The following is a 15,603-nucleotide window of genomic DNA, read 5'->3' as shown; positions in this document are numbered from 1 at the left end:
TAAAATAGGTGAAACTAATCTATGGTGGCAGAGAGCAGAGCAGAGGTTTCCTGGGGCCATGAGAGGAGGGTTGACTGCAAAAAGGCATGGGAGAACTTTCTGAGGTGATGGAAATGTTCTATATCACGATTGTGGTGGTGGTTGCACGGACGCACAGATTTGTCAAAACTCATGGAACTGTACACTTAAGATGGGTGCATTTTTATTATACATAAATGCTGTCTCAATAAAAGTGATTTTAAAAACAGGCTTCATAATAGAAGCCCAGTAAGAGGATTCCTCCCTCCCTCCCTTCCTTTTCTTTTCTTTCCTGTCTCTCTCTCTCTTTCTGTCTCTCTCTCCCCCCCCTCTCTCTCTGTCTCTCTATCTCTCTCTCTTTCCGCTCTCTCTATCCCTTCCCTTCCCTCCCCTCCCTTCCCTTCCCTCCCCTCCCTTCCCTTCCCTCCCCTCCCTTCCCTTCCCTTCCCTCCCCTCCCTTACTTTCTCTTCCCTTCCTTTCTTGTCTCGCTTTGTCACCCAGGAGTGCAATGGCATGATCGCAGCTCACTGCAACCTCCACCTCCCAGGTTCAAGTAATTCTCTTGCCTCAGCCTCCAGAGTAGCTGGGATTGCAGGTGCCTGCCACCAGGCTCAGCTAGTTTTTTGTATTTTTAGTAGAGATGGGGTTTCAACCAAGTTAGCCAGGCTGGCCTCAAACTCCTGGCCTTAAGTGATCCGCCCGCCTCGGCCTCCCAAAGTGCTGAGATTACAGGCATGAGCCACCACACCTGGCACCATCTTTCTGTTGAATAGCAGGATAGCTGAGAAGTCCACCTGTTTCCATGAAGAACAGACTTTCTTCAGACCACCACTTCTACTTGATTAACCATATTATCAAAACTTTCTAGTTAATGTTTTTGTCAATATATTTATTTTTCTTTGGTTTTGTTTTTTACAAATACACCCCAACTGTTGAATGACAATGTTATTTTTTATCAGCACAGACTAAAATAAGTTTTTACACCACAGCTCTGGAATACACAAATACATTAAGATCTAAATGATTTCCCTATAATTAAAAGGTGACTTCATTCCTAACAGTAGAATTTTTCTAATTGTATATTTTTTCTTTTTTTTCAAATAAATCCACAGCCAACAACATGTAATTGTATATTTTCCTTTTCAAAGAAAAAAACTACAACATTTTTTATTTTATTTTATTTTTATTATTATTATTATTATTATTTTTTTTTTTTTTTTTTTTTTTGAGACGGAGTCTCGCTCTGTCACCCAGGCTGGAGTGCAGTGGCCGGATCTCAGCTCACTGCAAGCTCCGCCTCCCGGGTTCACGCCATTCTCCTGCCTCAGCCTCCCGAGTAGCTGGGACTACAGGCGCCTGCCACCTCGCCCGGCTAAGTTTTTTTTGTATTTTTAGTAGAGACGGGGTTTCACTGTGTTAGCCAGGATGGTCTCGATCTCCTGACCTTGTGATCCGCCCGTCTCGGCCTCCCAAAGTGCTGGGATTACAGGCTTGAGCCACCGCGCCCGGCCATTTTATTTTATTATTATTTTTTTGAGACAGAGTCTCACTCTGTCGCTCAGGCTGGTAGTGCAATGGCGCGATCTCAGCTCACTGCATTCTCTGCCTCCTTGTTTCAAGTGATTCTCCTGCCTCAGCCTCCCGAGTAGCTGGGACTGCAGGCGCCCGTCACCACGCCTAGCTAACTTTTTGTATTTTTAGTAGAGACGGGGTTTCACCATGTTGGTCAGGCTGGTCTCGAACTCCTGACCTTGTGATCCGCCTGCCTTGTCCTCCCAAAGTGGTCAGGAGTTCAAGACCAGACTGGCCAACATGGCGAAACCCCATCTCTACTAAAAATACAAAAATTAGTTGGGTGTGGTGGTGCACGCCTGTAATCCCAGCTACTCGGGAGGCTGAGGCAAGAGAATCTCTTGAACCAGGATGCAGAGGATGCAGTGAGCTGAAGTGACGCCACTGCACTCCAACCTGGGCTGTGGACTCTGTCTCAAAAATAAAATAAAATAAAAATACAAAAAGTATCTGGGTGTGGTGGCACACACGTGTAGTTCCATCTACTTGGGAGGCCGAGGTTCAAAAATTGCTTAAACCGAGGAGGCGGGGGTTGCAGTGAGCCGAGATTGTGCCACTGAACTCAGCCTAGATGACAGAGATAAATTCTGTCTCAAAAAAAAAAGAAAAGGCTGGGCATGGTGGCTCATGCCTGTAATCCCAGCACTTTGGAAGGCCGAGGTGGGCAGATCACCTGAGGTCAGAAGTTCAAGACCAGCCTGATCAACATGGCAAAACCCCGTCTCTACTAAAAATATAAAAATTAGCTGGGCGTGGTGGCGCATGCCTATAATCCCAGCTACTCGGGAGGCTGAAGTGGGAGAATCGCTTGAACCCAGGGGGCAGAGGCTGCAGTGAGCCAAACCCATGCCACTGCACCCCAGCCTGGGCAACAGAGTGAGACTCTGTCTCAAAAAAAAAAAAAAAATTATGGAGAAGGATACAACCACATGTTACTAATACTACTGACTATAAAAGTGCATAACCTGAGCCAGGTGTGGAGGCTCATGCCTATAATCCCAGCACTTTGGGAGGCCAAGATATGTAGATTGCTTGAGACCAGGAGTTTGAGAGCAGACTGGGCAAAATGGTGAAACCCCATTTCTACAAAATAATACAAAAGTCAGTTGCACGTGGTGGTTTGCGACTGTAGTCTCAACTACTCAGGAGGCTGAGGCGGGAGGATTGCTTGAGCCCAGGAATTCAAGGCTGCAGTGAGCCATAATCACACCACTGCACTCCAGCCTGGGCAACAGAGCCAGACCCTGTCTCAACAAACAAACAAAGAGTCTGGTTACCTTTGGGAGGGAGGGGAATGGTTATTGAAACTGACACCAGGAAGGCTTGGGGTGAGAATGCTCATAATGTTGTTTTCTTTTCTTTTCTTTTTTTGATATGGTGTCTTGCTCTGTCTCCCAGGCTGGAGTGCAGTAGTGCGATGATGGCTCACTGCAGCCTCCAACTCTTGGGCTCAAGTGATCCTCCCATCTCAGCCTCCTGTGTAGCTGGGACTACAAGTGTGCACCACCACACATGGCTATTTGTTTTCTTTGTAGAGACAGAGTTTCACTATGTTGTCCAGGCTGGTCTCGAATGCCTGGGCCCAAGTGATCCTCCTGACTTGGCCTTCCAAAGTGCTGGGATTACGAAGTTGTTTTCTTGACTTGGGTGTTAGTTACCAAGTGTCACTTGCGTCAAATTTACTTTCTGGTCACTCTCTGAAAATTCACACTGAACACATGATATGGGCACGTTTCTTTTTTCTTTTTTTTTTTTGAGACGGAGTCTTGTTCTGTTGCCCAGGCTGGAGTGCAGTGGCACGACCTTGGCTCACTGCAAGCTCTGCCTCCTGGGTTCATGCCATTCTCCTGTCTCAGCCTCCGGAGTAGCTGGGACTATAGGCGCCCGCCACCATGCCTGGCTAATTTTTTGTATTTTTAGTAGAGACGGGGTTTCACCGTGTTAGCCAGGATGGTCTCGATCTCCTGACCTCGTGATCCGCCTGCCTCAGCCTCCCAAAGTGCTGGGATTACAGGTGTGAGCCACCGCACCCGGCCAGGGCACATTTCTTTATGTGTGCTATACTTCATTCAGAATTTTACATTACATCTCATAGGTGGCATTGTGGTTGGAATTACGATTTTTCTGATATGATGTACAAACGTTGGTACCATTCTGAACAAAAAAGTACACACTCTTCACTTTCTTTACATTAATTAGAAGCCAGGCACAGTGGCTCATGCCTGTAATCCCAGGACTTTGGGAGGCCAAGGCGGGAGGATCATTTGAGGTCAGGAATTCGAGACCAGCCTGGCCAACATGGTGAAACCCCATCTGTATTAAAAATACAAAAAATTAGCTGGGCGTGGTGGCACAGGCGGGAGGCTGAGGCAGGAGAATCACTTGAACCCGGGAGGCAGAGGTTCTAGTGAGTTGAGATGGCATCACTGCACTCCAGCCTGAGCAACACAGCGAGATTTTGTCTCCAAAATAAATAAATAAATAAAAATGAATTTACATCATAGTTTCATTTCAGAAGATGTCAATATATTTTAAACCATACCAAAATTTTGTATGTATGTGTAGATGTGTTATATTAATTAATAATTTCAGATAACTATAAACTTTTTTTACCCACAGAAGTGCCTGTAAAGACATTTACAAATTGTTCTGGATGCAGATTTCAGCCTCCAGCATTCCTGGTCCCTACCTCTAGACGCCTATAATACCCTCCAATCAATGCTGCAGCCAAAAACAATTATGCAAATTTCCCAAGCTCCCACCAGGGTGCGGTAGTGTCCCATTGGAGAGGAACCAATCCATGAGGGGATTCTGAATGAGCCTGTGTGGGGGGGGGGGGGGGGTGTGTGTGTGTGTACATTGTGTTCCAAAGCTCAGGGGAGAGGTCTGTGCTGAAGATTAAAACTGGCTGGGGTGTCCTCTGCACCTAAGCTGTCACCAAACTTCAGTATTAAGGGATAAGAAGCTGTGCAGGGGGTTGAGGCAAAGAAGACTCCAGGAACACAGTGTGGGAAGGGATTTCCCTAAAATTGTTGCTGGAGAATAACCCCGAAGGCAGGGAGTGGTAGGAATTAAGGCTAGTGGGATGGTCAAAGATAAACCACAAAGGTCATCTTATGGGTTTGTGCTTTATCCTGTGGGTGGCAGGAAGCTACTGAATTGCTGCAGCAGCAGTGACAGCATTTATGAGCTGCTCACACATGCCAGCCCACATTCTATGTTCTGTATATGTATCACCTCCTGGAACCATCAGAGTCACGCATGAGTCCAGTTTTTTGTTTCGTTTTGTTTTTAATTAATTAATTATTTAGAGACAGAGTGCACCTGTGTTGCTGCTGGAGTGCAGTTATGCGATCTCAGCTCACTGCAACCTCCGCCTCCCCGGTTCAAGCGATTCTCATGCCTCAGCCTCCCAAGTAGCTGGGATTACAGGTGCCCGCCACCACGCCCAGCTAATTTTTGTATTTTTGGTAGAGAAGGGGTTTTTCCATGTTGGCCAGGCTGGTCTCAAACTCCTGACCTCAGGTGATCCACCCTCCTCGGCCTCCCAAAGTGCTGGGACTGCAGGCGTGAGCCACCGTGCCCCAGGTAGGTTTTGTGCATTGGCTGAGCACTCTCAAGGCTCCAGAAACAGGCACAGCACCGGAGCTGGCCGAAATACCTTATTTTTCAACCCCAGTGATTGGTATGGGGTCACCTGGTGACCCAATCAGAGCGAATAAGAGGTGGACTCTCCCACCTCTGTGCCAGTGTTAGAGCCCCTTTGCCTCTTACCACAAAATGGATGATCGCCCACAGAAGGACCGGCTGGGAACTTTATTCCAGAACCTTCCATGGCTACTGTCGAGCAGCCCTTTGTGTTCTACCTGTTTTGCTGGGCACTCAGGGTTCTCCAGTGACCAGGTGTGGGTGGTTCATGTCTGTAATCCAAGCACTTTGGGAGGCTGAGACGGGAGGACCACTTGAGACCAGGAGTTCCAGACCAGCCCCGGCAACACAGAGAGATCCCATCTCTACAAAAAATACAAAAATTACCCAGCTGTGGTGGCACACTCCTGTAGTCCCAGCTACTCGGGAGACTGAGGCAGAAGGATCCGTTGAGCCCAGTAGTTCAAGGCTGCAGTGAGCTATAATCAGTCACACCACTGTACTCCAGCCTGGGTGACAGAACAGGACCCTGTCTCTAAAAATAAAAATAAAAGTCTCCTCACCTAGTATCTCCCTCTCCCACACTCTCATTTTCAACTTCACTTTCCCCTAATCCAGGTTGTGTGCTTCAGATAGGTGAGAAAAATGCTTTTCCTTCCTCTAGCCATATTTGCCATATTTGTTTCTACCTCCTTGCCCTTGTGGTCTCAACTTGGGATACCCACCCTCTTGATTCGATAGAATTGGTGGAGCATCTAGTCCAGGATACATGCTGGAGGATGCAAAGATAAATAATAGACCTCGGTATCTTCAATGTTCTGCCATTTCAGTATGATGTGTTTAGGCATGGATTTCTTTAGTGTTTGTTTGTTTGTTTGTTTTGAGATGGAGTCTCACTCTGTTACCCAGGCTGGAGTGCAATGGGCGATCTCAGATCACTGCAACCTCTGCCTCCCGGGTTCAAGCGATTCTTCTGCCTCAGCCTCCCGGGTAGCTAGGATTACAGGCACGTGCCACCACGCCTGGCTAATTTTTGTGTTTTTAGTAGAGGCGGGTTTTCACCATATTGACCAGACTGGTCTCGAACTCCTGACCTCCTGATCCGCCCGCCTCGGCTTCCCAAAGTGTTGGGATTACAGGTGTGAGCTACCACACCTGGCCTCTTTTGTTTTATCTAGCTTAGGATATCTTTGCTTCTTTGTGAATTTGTATTTTTCATCAGTCTGGAAAATTATCAGCCATTATTTTTTCCAAGATTGCCTCTCTTCTATTCTTTCTAATTTCTACCTTTTTTTTTTTTTTTTTTTTTTTTTGAGACGGAGTCTCACTCTGTCGCCCAGGCTGTAGAGTGCAGTAGTGCCATCTCGGCTCACTGCAACCTCCACCTCCCCGGTTCAAGTGATTCTCCTGCCTCAACCTCCTGAGTAGTTGGAATTACAGGCATGCGCCATCACGCCCAGCCAATTTTTGTATTTTTAGTAGAGACGGGGTTTCACCATGTTGGCCAGGCTGATCTCAAACTGATGACCTCAGGTTATCCACCAGCCTCAGTGTCCCAAAGTGCTAGGATTACATGCGTGAGCCACCACGCCCAGGCTAATTTGTAAGTTTGAGACTTTCATAAATACCTGATGTATGCCCCCCTTTCATATGTCCAACTCTTTGTCTCTCTGTGCTGGATCATTCTGATACAGCTCCGATGAATGGAGAAACACCAGGTTCTTCCTCTGGAGTTCAATTAGATAAAAGGACACGGACACACCTGGAGTAGTTTTAAGGAGCCGAGAGTTTAATAGGCCTGAAAGAAGGGAGAGGGCAGAAGCAAGAAGCTCCTCCATACAGAGACAGACGGATGAGGGGCTCCAAAGCCCAAAGAGGAGACCCCAAGTGGGGTGGAAACCAGCCAGGTATATATAGAGGCTGGGGGAGGCGGTGTCTGATTTGCACAGGGCTCAGGGGATTGGTTTGACCAGGCATGGTATTCATGTAGCCAACGAAAAAAGCTGGCCCTCTCACCCTAGTTTTTAATATGCGCCATGATGTTCTACACACATGGGGATACGTGGGGGCGGCCATGTTGCCAGGAATATGTGGGGCAAGGGCAAGAAGGCCTGGGGAATGCCATGTTTGGGTGGACCCAGTTTCTAACGGCCGGCATTTGCATATTAAAGATTGCTGGCCTGGCTCTAAAAGCTGCTTTAAAAACAAAAACCTCCAGGCCGGGCGTGGTGGCTCACGCCTGTAATCCCAGCACTTTGGACGGCCAAGGCGGGCGGATTGCCCGAGCTCAGGAGTTTGAGACAACCTGGCCAACATGGTGAAACCTCGTCTCTACTAAAAAAAAATACAAAAACTTAGCTGAGCGTGGCGGCGCGCGCCTGTAGTCCCAGCTACTTGGGAGGCTGAGGCGGAGAATTGCTTGAAACCGGGAGGCGGAGGTTGCAGTGAGCCGAGATGGCGCCGTGCATTCATTCCAGCCTGGTGATGGAGCAAGACTCTGTCTCAAAAAAAAAAAAAAACCAATTTGGGCGCGGTGGCTCACACCTGTAATCCCAGCACTTTGGGAGGCCGAGGCGGGCGCATCACAAGGTCAGAAGTTTGAGACCAGCCTGGCCAACAATGTGAAACCCCCGTCTCTACTAAAATATATAATAATATATATATATTTGTGTATATATGAATTAGCTGAGCGTGGTGGCGTGCGCCACCTGCGACTGTAATCACAGCTACTCAGGAGCCTGAGGCAGGAGAATGCTTGAATGTGGGAGGCCGAGGTTACAGTGAGCCGACATCTTGCACTCCAGCCTGGGCCTGGACGAAAGAGTGAGACCCTGTCTCAAAAAAAAAAAAAAAAAAAAAAGGTGGGTCTTATCCAGCATCTACTTGAATTGATGTGATGCAATCTACAAGTCCCTTGTCCAGCAAATGCCAAAGAAATCCATAAATTAGTTACCCATTCAACAAAAATAAGTCCATTCAACAAAAATAAGTCCTGTGCTAAGCAGTAGGGATAAATTAATGACAAAACCAAATGTGACCCCCCGACCTCATGGTGCTCACAGTCTAGCCAGGGGTGTGGGGAGAGAAACTGAGTCTTCACTCACAGATGAATAAACATGACAAGAGCTACGAGGCTGGTGTTAAAATGCGAAAGGGTAAAACTCCCCCTCATCTGGGAGGGGCTGCTCCGGGCAGACCTCCTTGAGGGCGTATCTTAAACCCTGACACCTGAGGGCAGGTGGGAGTTAATTAGGGAAAGAAGGAAGGGTGGAGTTTTCAGGGAAAAGGAACAGTGGAAATGCAACAGCAGGAATCTGGGTGTGTTCCAGGGACAGTGAAAAGCCAAAGAGGGAGGGGGAACCCCAGTTAGAGAGGCTAAGGTGCCCGATTGTAGGGGCCACGGCTCTTCACCTGGGTGAACATTTGAACCACCAGGGGATCCGCCTGCCTCTGCCTCCCAAAGGGCTGGAATTACAGGCATGAGCCACCGCCTTTCTTAATAAACTTTCTTAACAAACTTGCTTTTGCTTTGCACTGTGGACTCGCCCTGAATTCTTTCTTGCAGGAGATCCAAGAAGCCTCTCTTGCCGTAACAAGATCGGATGGTGGGTCCCTATCATTACCCCTGAGGCGCAGGGCTTGTAGACAAGCGGGAAAGGGCATATCTGCTTCAGAGGGGATGTGGAGGACAATTGAAAAGTAAAATAACATCAAGATTGCTTTGACCTGAGGGCAAGATTCCAGTAAGTACCTGCTTTTACACAGGGGTCAGCAGATGAACTGGAAATCTCGGAGGCTGTCCCAGAACTGAGGGTACAGAAGCCAGTAAGATGGATTAGCATCCAAAATGGGGCTGCTTGTGGGGCATAGTGCCTCACGCCTGTAACCCCAACACTTTGGGAGGCTGAGGCAGGAGGATTGCCTCTTGGGGTCAGGAGTAAAAGACCAGCCTGGGCAACAGAGGGAGACCCCGTCTCTACAAAAATTTAAAAACTAGCCAGCCATGGTGGTGTGTGCCTGTAGTCTCTACTACTCAGGAGGCTGAGGCAGGAGGCTCACTCGAGCCCAGGAGTTCAAGGTTACAGCGAGCCATGATCATGCCACTGCACTCTAGCCTGGGTGACAGAGCAAAACACTGTCTCTTAAAGAAAAAAATAGGGCCGGGCGCGGTGGCTCAAGCCTGTAATCCCAGCACTTTGGGAGGCCGAGACGGGCGGGCGGATCACGAGGTCAGGAGATCGAGACCATCCTGGCTAACACGGTGAAACCCCGTCTCTATAAAGAAATACAAAAAACTAGCCGGGCGAGGTGGCGGGCGCCTGTAGTCCCAGCTACTCGGGAGGCTGAGGCCGGAGAATGGCGTAAACCCGGGAGGCGGAGCTTGCAGTGAGCTGAGATCCGGCCACTGCACTCCAGCCTGGGTGACAGAGCGAGACTCCGTCTCAAAAAAAAAAAAAAAAAAAAAAAAAGAAAAAAATAGAGTTGCTTTAGCCTCTGCACTGTGTGATTCCATATATTTGACATTTTCGAAAAGACTAAACTATGGCAATGGAAAGAGATAAGTGGTTGTCAGGGGTTAGGGATGGGGTGAGGGTAGGACTGTAAAAAAGTTTTGGAGGCCGGGCGCGGTGGCTCAAGCCTGTAATCCCAGCACTTTGGGAGGCCGAGGCGGGCGGATCACAAGGTCAGGAGATCGAGACCACAGTGAAACCCCGTCTCTACTAAAAATACAAAAAAAAAAAATTAGCCGGGCGCGGTGGCGGGCACCTGTAGTCCTAGCTACTCAGGAGGCTGAGGCAGGAGAATGGTGTGAACCCAGGAGGCGGAGCTTGCAGTGAGCCGAGATCGCGCCACTGCACTCCAGCCTGGGCAACAGCGTGAGACTCCGTCTCAAAAAAAAAAAAAAAAAAAAAAGTTTTGGGAATGATGGAACTGTTCTTATCCTGATTACAAATGAGGGCAGTGTTTAAAGGAATCTATACACGTGCTAAAATTCATTGAACTGTACACCAAAGGGAAAAAATTATTTTTATTGCATAATCATTTAAAAAGTAACAAGAGGCCGGGCGCGGTGGCTCACGCCTGTAATCCCAGCACTTTGGGAGGCTGAGGTGGGTGGATCACAAGGTCAGGAGATCGAGACCACGGTGAAACCCCGTCTCTACTAAAAATACAAAAAATTAGCTGGGCGCGGTGGCGGGCGTCTGTAGTCCCAGCTACTCAGGAGGCTGAGGCAGGAGAATGGCAGGAACCCGGGAGGCGGAGCTTGCAGTGAGCCGAGATCGCGCCACTGCACTCCAGCCAGGGGGACAGAGCGAGACTCCATCTCAAAAAAAAAAAAAAAAAGTAACAAGAAAGAGGCTCCCCAGGTGATCTCAGTGGGCAGCCCAGGTGAGACACTGATATTGGGGGTGGCAGAGTATATAAGGAGTTTTTTTCTTTATTCTTGAGCACTGGAGAGTGCCGCTGGGATAGGAGCCTTCCTGGGAACCATCAGTGAGGGCGGGACGGAGAGAGGGACACTCACTCATGGGAAAGCGTCAGAGGGATGAGTGACACATCACTCTTAGTTCATTTCTTTTTCTGTTGTTGTTTTTTGTTTTTTGTTTTTTGAGATGGAGTCTAGCTCTGTTGCCCAGGCTGGAGTACAGTGGTGCAATCTCGGCCCACTAGGTTCCTCCGCCTCCCAGGTTCAAGCGATTCTCCTGCCTCAGCCTCCCGAGTAGCTGGGATTACAGGAGCCTGCCACCATGCCCGGCTAATTTTTGTATTTTTAGTAGAGATGGGGTTTCACCCTGTTGGCCAGGTTGGTCTCAAACTCCCGACCTCAGGTGATCCACCCGCCTTGGCCTCCCAATGTGCTGGGATTACAGGCGTGAGCCACCAGGCCGGGCCAACAGCAGCCTTTCCTAAAGAATAATCAAGGTAGGCCGGGCGCGGTGGCTCAAGCCTGTAATCCCAGCACTTTGGGAGGCCAAGATGGGCGGATCACGAGGTCAGGAGATCGAGACCATGCTGGCTAACACGGTGAAACCCCGTCTTTACTAAAAAATACAAAAAATTAGCTGGGCGTGGTGGCAGGCGCCTGTAGTCCCAGCTACTCGGGAGGCTGAGGCAGGAGAATGGCGTGAACCTGGGAGGCGGAGCTTGCAGTGAGCTGAGATCCGGCCACTGCACTCCAGCCTGGGCGACAGAGCGAGACTTCGTCTCAAAAAAAAAAAAAAAAAAAAAAAAGAATAATCAAGGTCCCTCACAAACTAATCCCAAAAGACTGTTTTGCCTCAGGCCTCTCTCCTCTCCCAATACATATCTCCCTCAGCTCTAGCTGTTGTGGTCTCCCAATGGTGAGTGTGTGGGGGCTTAGAACCCAGCTTCTCACCCTGTCTACTGCCATCCTGTCGAAGCCATTCATGAGCCTGGCAGGCCTAGTACCATGGTGGTTAGGGACCGGGCACTCTGGAGACAACACAGTGGTCACCAGTAGGTGGTCTGATACATTGTGCTCTAGATCAAAACTCTGGTTTACAGGAAATACAAGATAAAGGAATACATTAAATAACATCATAAGGATATAATCAGACAAATCTAATATAGGAGACATTCTACAAGACGACTGGCCTGGGCTCTTTAAAGAAGCCAGTATTGAGGAAGGGGCTATGGCTCACACCTATAATCCCAGCACTTTGGGAGGCCAAGGCAGGCGGATCACCTGAGGTCAGGAGTTCGAGACCAGCCTGGCCAACATGGTGAAACCCCGCCTCTACTAAAAATACAAAAATTAGCTGGACGTGGTGGCGGGCGCCTATAATCCTAGCTACTCAGGAGGCTGAAGCAGGAGAAACGCTTGAACCTGGGAGGCAGAGGTTGCAGTGAGCGGAGATTGCGCCATTGCACTCCAGCCTGGGTGACAGAGGAAGACTCTGTCTCAAAAAAAGAAAAACAAGACAAAAACCAAACACGCAATACTGGTTTTTTTAAAAGATCAATAAGATTGATAAAATTCCCGTTAGAGTAAAAAAGAGAAAGAACAGGGATTACCAGTATTAAGAATGAGAGGTTATCACTACAAATTCTGGAATCATTAAGAGAATACAGAGGATATTATGAACAACTTAACATCAACAGATTTGACAAATGACATTTCCTTGAAAAACACAACATACGAATGTTAACACGGATGAAACAGAAAATTCAAAGAGCTCTAAAATACAAAAAATTAGCCGGGCGAGGTGACGGGCGCCTGTAGTCCCAGCTACTCGGGAGGCTGAGGCAGGAGAATGGCGTGAACCCAGGAGGCGGAGCTTGCAGTGAGCTGAGATCCGGCCACTGCACTCCAGCCTGGGCGACAGAGCGAGATTCCGTCTCAAAAAAAAAAAAAAAAAAAAAAGAAAATTCAAAGAGCTCTATATTTATTAAAGAAATCAATCAAACTCATTATTTAAAAACCTTCCCACAAAGAAAATTCCAGGTCCAGATGGCTTCACTGGTAAATTATCAAAGACAAAAGGAAGAAATAACATAAAACCTTTCAAATTTACATCAGAGCTATATGTGCTGAGATGTCAATGATCCTTCAAAATAATTGTTTAAAAAAAAAAAAAAAGGCCGGGCGAGGTGGCTAATGCCTGTAATCCCAGCACGTTGGGAGGCCTTGGTGAGCAGATCACCTGAGGTCAGGAATTCAAGACCAGCCTGGTTAATATGGTGACACCCCACCTCTACTAAAAATACAAAAATTAGCCGGGCTTTGTGGCACGCGACCGTAATCCTAGCTACTTGGGAGGCTGAGGCAGGAGAATCTCTTGAACCTGGGAGGCGGAGGATGCAGTGAGCCGAGATCTACAGCCTGGGCGACAGAGCAAGACGGAGCAAAAAAAAAAAAAAAAAGGCAGGCCGAGTACAGAGGCTCATGCCTATAAGCTCAGCGTTTGGGAGGCCAAGGTAGGAGGATTGTTTGAGCCTAGGAGTTTGAGGCTGTAGTGAGCCATGATCATGCTGGAGCACTCCAGCCTGGGTTACAGAGTGAGACCCCCCCATCTCAAAAAAAAGGAAAAAAAATTTTTTTTTTTTTTAATTTAGCTGGGGATAGTGGCATGTGCCTATAGTCCCAGCTACTCAGGAGGCAGAGGTGGGAGGATCACCTGAGCCTGGGAGGTTGAGGCTGCAGTGAGCCAAAACTGTGCCACTGCACTCCAGCCTGGGCAACAGAGTGAGACCCTATCTCAAAAATGAATAAATAAAAAATAAAATAAAAATTTCAAAAGCAGTGTGCAAAAACACAAGTAGTGTTTTTTTCATGTATGTAATGAATAAAGATGATATATAGGTGCTGGAGAAATACAGGTGCTATAGAAACTTTAGAAAGTTCATGCAACTTTCTATGCGTGAACTATCTGTGCAAGGATATCCTGTCGCCTTAGAGTGAAGAAACTGGTGCACAGAAATTCAGGAGTGAGAGGAAGACTAACTTTTCACTCTGTTTCCTTTTGTATTGTTTTAGTTTTTAAAAATATGAACAATGCATGTGAGTTTTTTGTTTTGTTTTGTTTTTTGAGACGGAGTCTCGCGCTGTCACCCAGGCTGGAGTGCAGTGGCCGGATCTCAGCTCACTGCAAGCTCCGCCTCCCGGGTTCACGCCATTCTCCTGCCTCCGCCTCCCGAGTAGCTGGGACTACAGGCGTCCGCCACCTCGGCCGGCTAGTTTTTTGTATTTTTTAGTAGAGACGGGGTTTCACCGTGTTAACCAGGATGGTCTCGATCTCCTGACCTCGTGATCCGCCCGTCTCGGCCTCCCAAAGTGCTGGGATTACAGGCTTGAGCCACCGCGCCCGGCCGTGAGTTTTTTTTTTAAGAAAAAGCTCAAAGGGCTGGCGCGGTGGCTCACATCTGTAATCCCAGCACTTTGGGAGGCAAAAGTGAGAGGATTCCTTGAAGTCAGGAGTTTGAGACTAGCCTGGGCAATACAGCAAGACCCTGTCTCTACAGAAAAAAAAAAAAAATTTGAAAAGACTTTTTAAGCTCAGGCTTTGCTGGATTCTAACCTGGCTGTTGTCACTCGGCTCTGTGGATCATGTACTAAAGAAAAGACAGCAGAAAAAGATAGTAAAAATCTTACAGGCAGCATGGTGGCTCACGCCTGTAATCCCAGCGCTTTTGGAGGCCGAGGCAGGTGGATCACTTGAGGTCAGGAGTTCGAGACTGGCCTGGCCAACATGGTGAAACTCTGTCTCTACTAAAAATACAAAAGTTAGCTGGGCGTGATGGTGCGCGCCTGTAATCTCAGGCACTCAAAAGGTTGAGGCAGGAGAATTACTTGAATCCAGGAGGCGGAGGTTGCAGTGAGCCGAGATCATGCCATTGTACTCCAGCCTGGGCAACAGAGCAAGACTCCTTCTCAAAAAAAAAAAAAAAAAGAAAAAGAAAAAAAAATTTACAGTCTGGCGTCTCAGGGAAAGAGGTCTTAAATCTGCACTTGGCCACCAACTGGCTGTGTGACTTTAGGCAGGTGTCTCCATCTCTCTGAGCCTCCACTTTCTGTTGTTGTTGTTTGTTTGTTTGAGACAGAGTTTTGCTCTTGTTGCCCAGGCTGGAGTGCAGTGGCGTGATCTCGGCTAACTGCAATCTCCACCTCTTGGGTTCAAGTGATTATCCTGCCTCAGCCTCCTGAGTAGCTGGGATTATAGGCGCATGCCACCACACCCAGCTAAGTTTTGTATTTTTAGTAGAGACAGGGTTTCAGCAGGTTGGCTGGGCTGGTCTTGAACTCCTGACCTTAGGTGATCCACCTGCCTCGGCCTCCCAAGGTGCTGGGATTACACGCGTGAGCCACCTTGCCCGGCTGAGCCTCCACTTTTAACATCTGTGAATTGGGGGTTGTGTAGTAAAGGTTTAACCTCACTCAGCTCCTGGGAGGTAACCTCTAAGCCTTTGTACTATCCTGCTTGATAAAAGTATTTTTATTTGGGAGGTTGAGGTAGGAGAATTGCTGGAACCTGGGAGGTGGAGGTTGCAGTGAGCCAAAAATCGTGCCACTGCACTCCAGCCTGGGTTACAGAGTGAGACTCTGTCTCAAAAAAGTTTTTAAAAGAGTATCTCTGTTTATCTGGGGACCTTGGGCCATGCAGTATCAGCTTGACCTCCAGAGGAGCTAGAGACAAGATCGGTCATGCAGGCAGTCAGCCATGCCCATGTGACTGACCCCAATAAAAACCCTGGTCATCAAGGCTCTGGTCAGCTTCCCTGATTGCAATTATCCATGCATGCTGGGAAAATTGAGCGCTGATCTCTTGACTCCACTGGGAGAGGATGACTAGAAGCTTGCTCCTGGCGTCTCCTTGCGCCTCTTCCCTTTGCTAACTTTAATC

At 48.1% G+C, this 15,603-nt stretch overlaps 1 protein-coding gene across 1 annotated transcript in view; it reads left to right on the top strand.

The window, feature by feature from the left end:
• HSPB6 (heat shock protein family B (small) member 6) overlaps positions 1–15,603 on the top strand; it is a 92,259-nt gene that overhangs the window by 23,422 nt on the left and 53,234 nt on the right. The gene's annotated exons all lie outside the window — the stretch shown is intronic.

This window comes from Macaca thibetana, chromosome 19 (assembly GCF_024542745.1).
Source record: "Macaca thibetana thibetana isolate TM-01 chromosome 19, ASM2454274v1, whole genome shotgun sequence".
NCBI lineage: Eukaryota > Metazoa > Chordata > Mammalia > Primates > Cercopithecidae > Macaca > Macaca thibetana.
The sequence above is the reverse complement of the archived record's forward strand: the minus strand, read 5'-3'. Positions and strand labels throughout refer to the sequence as shown.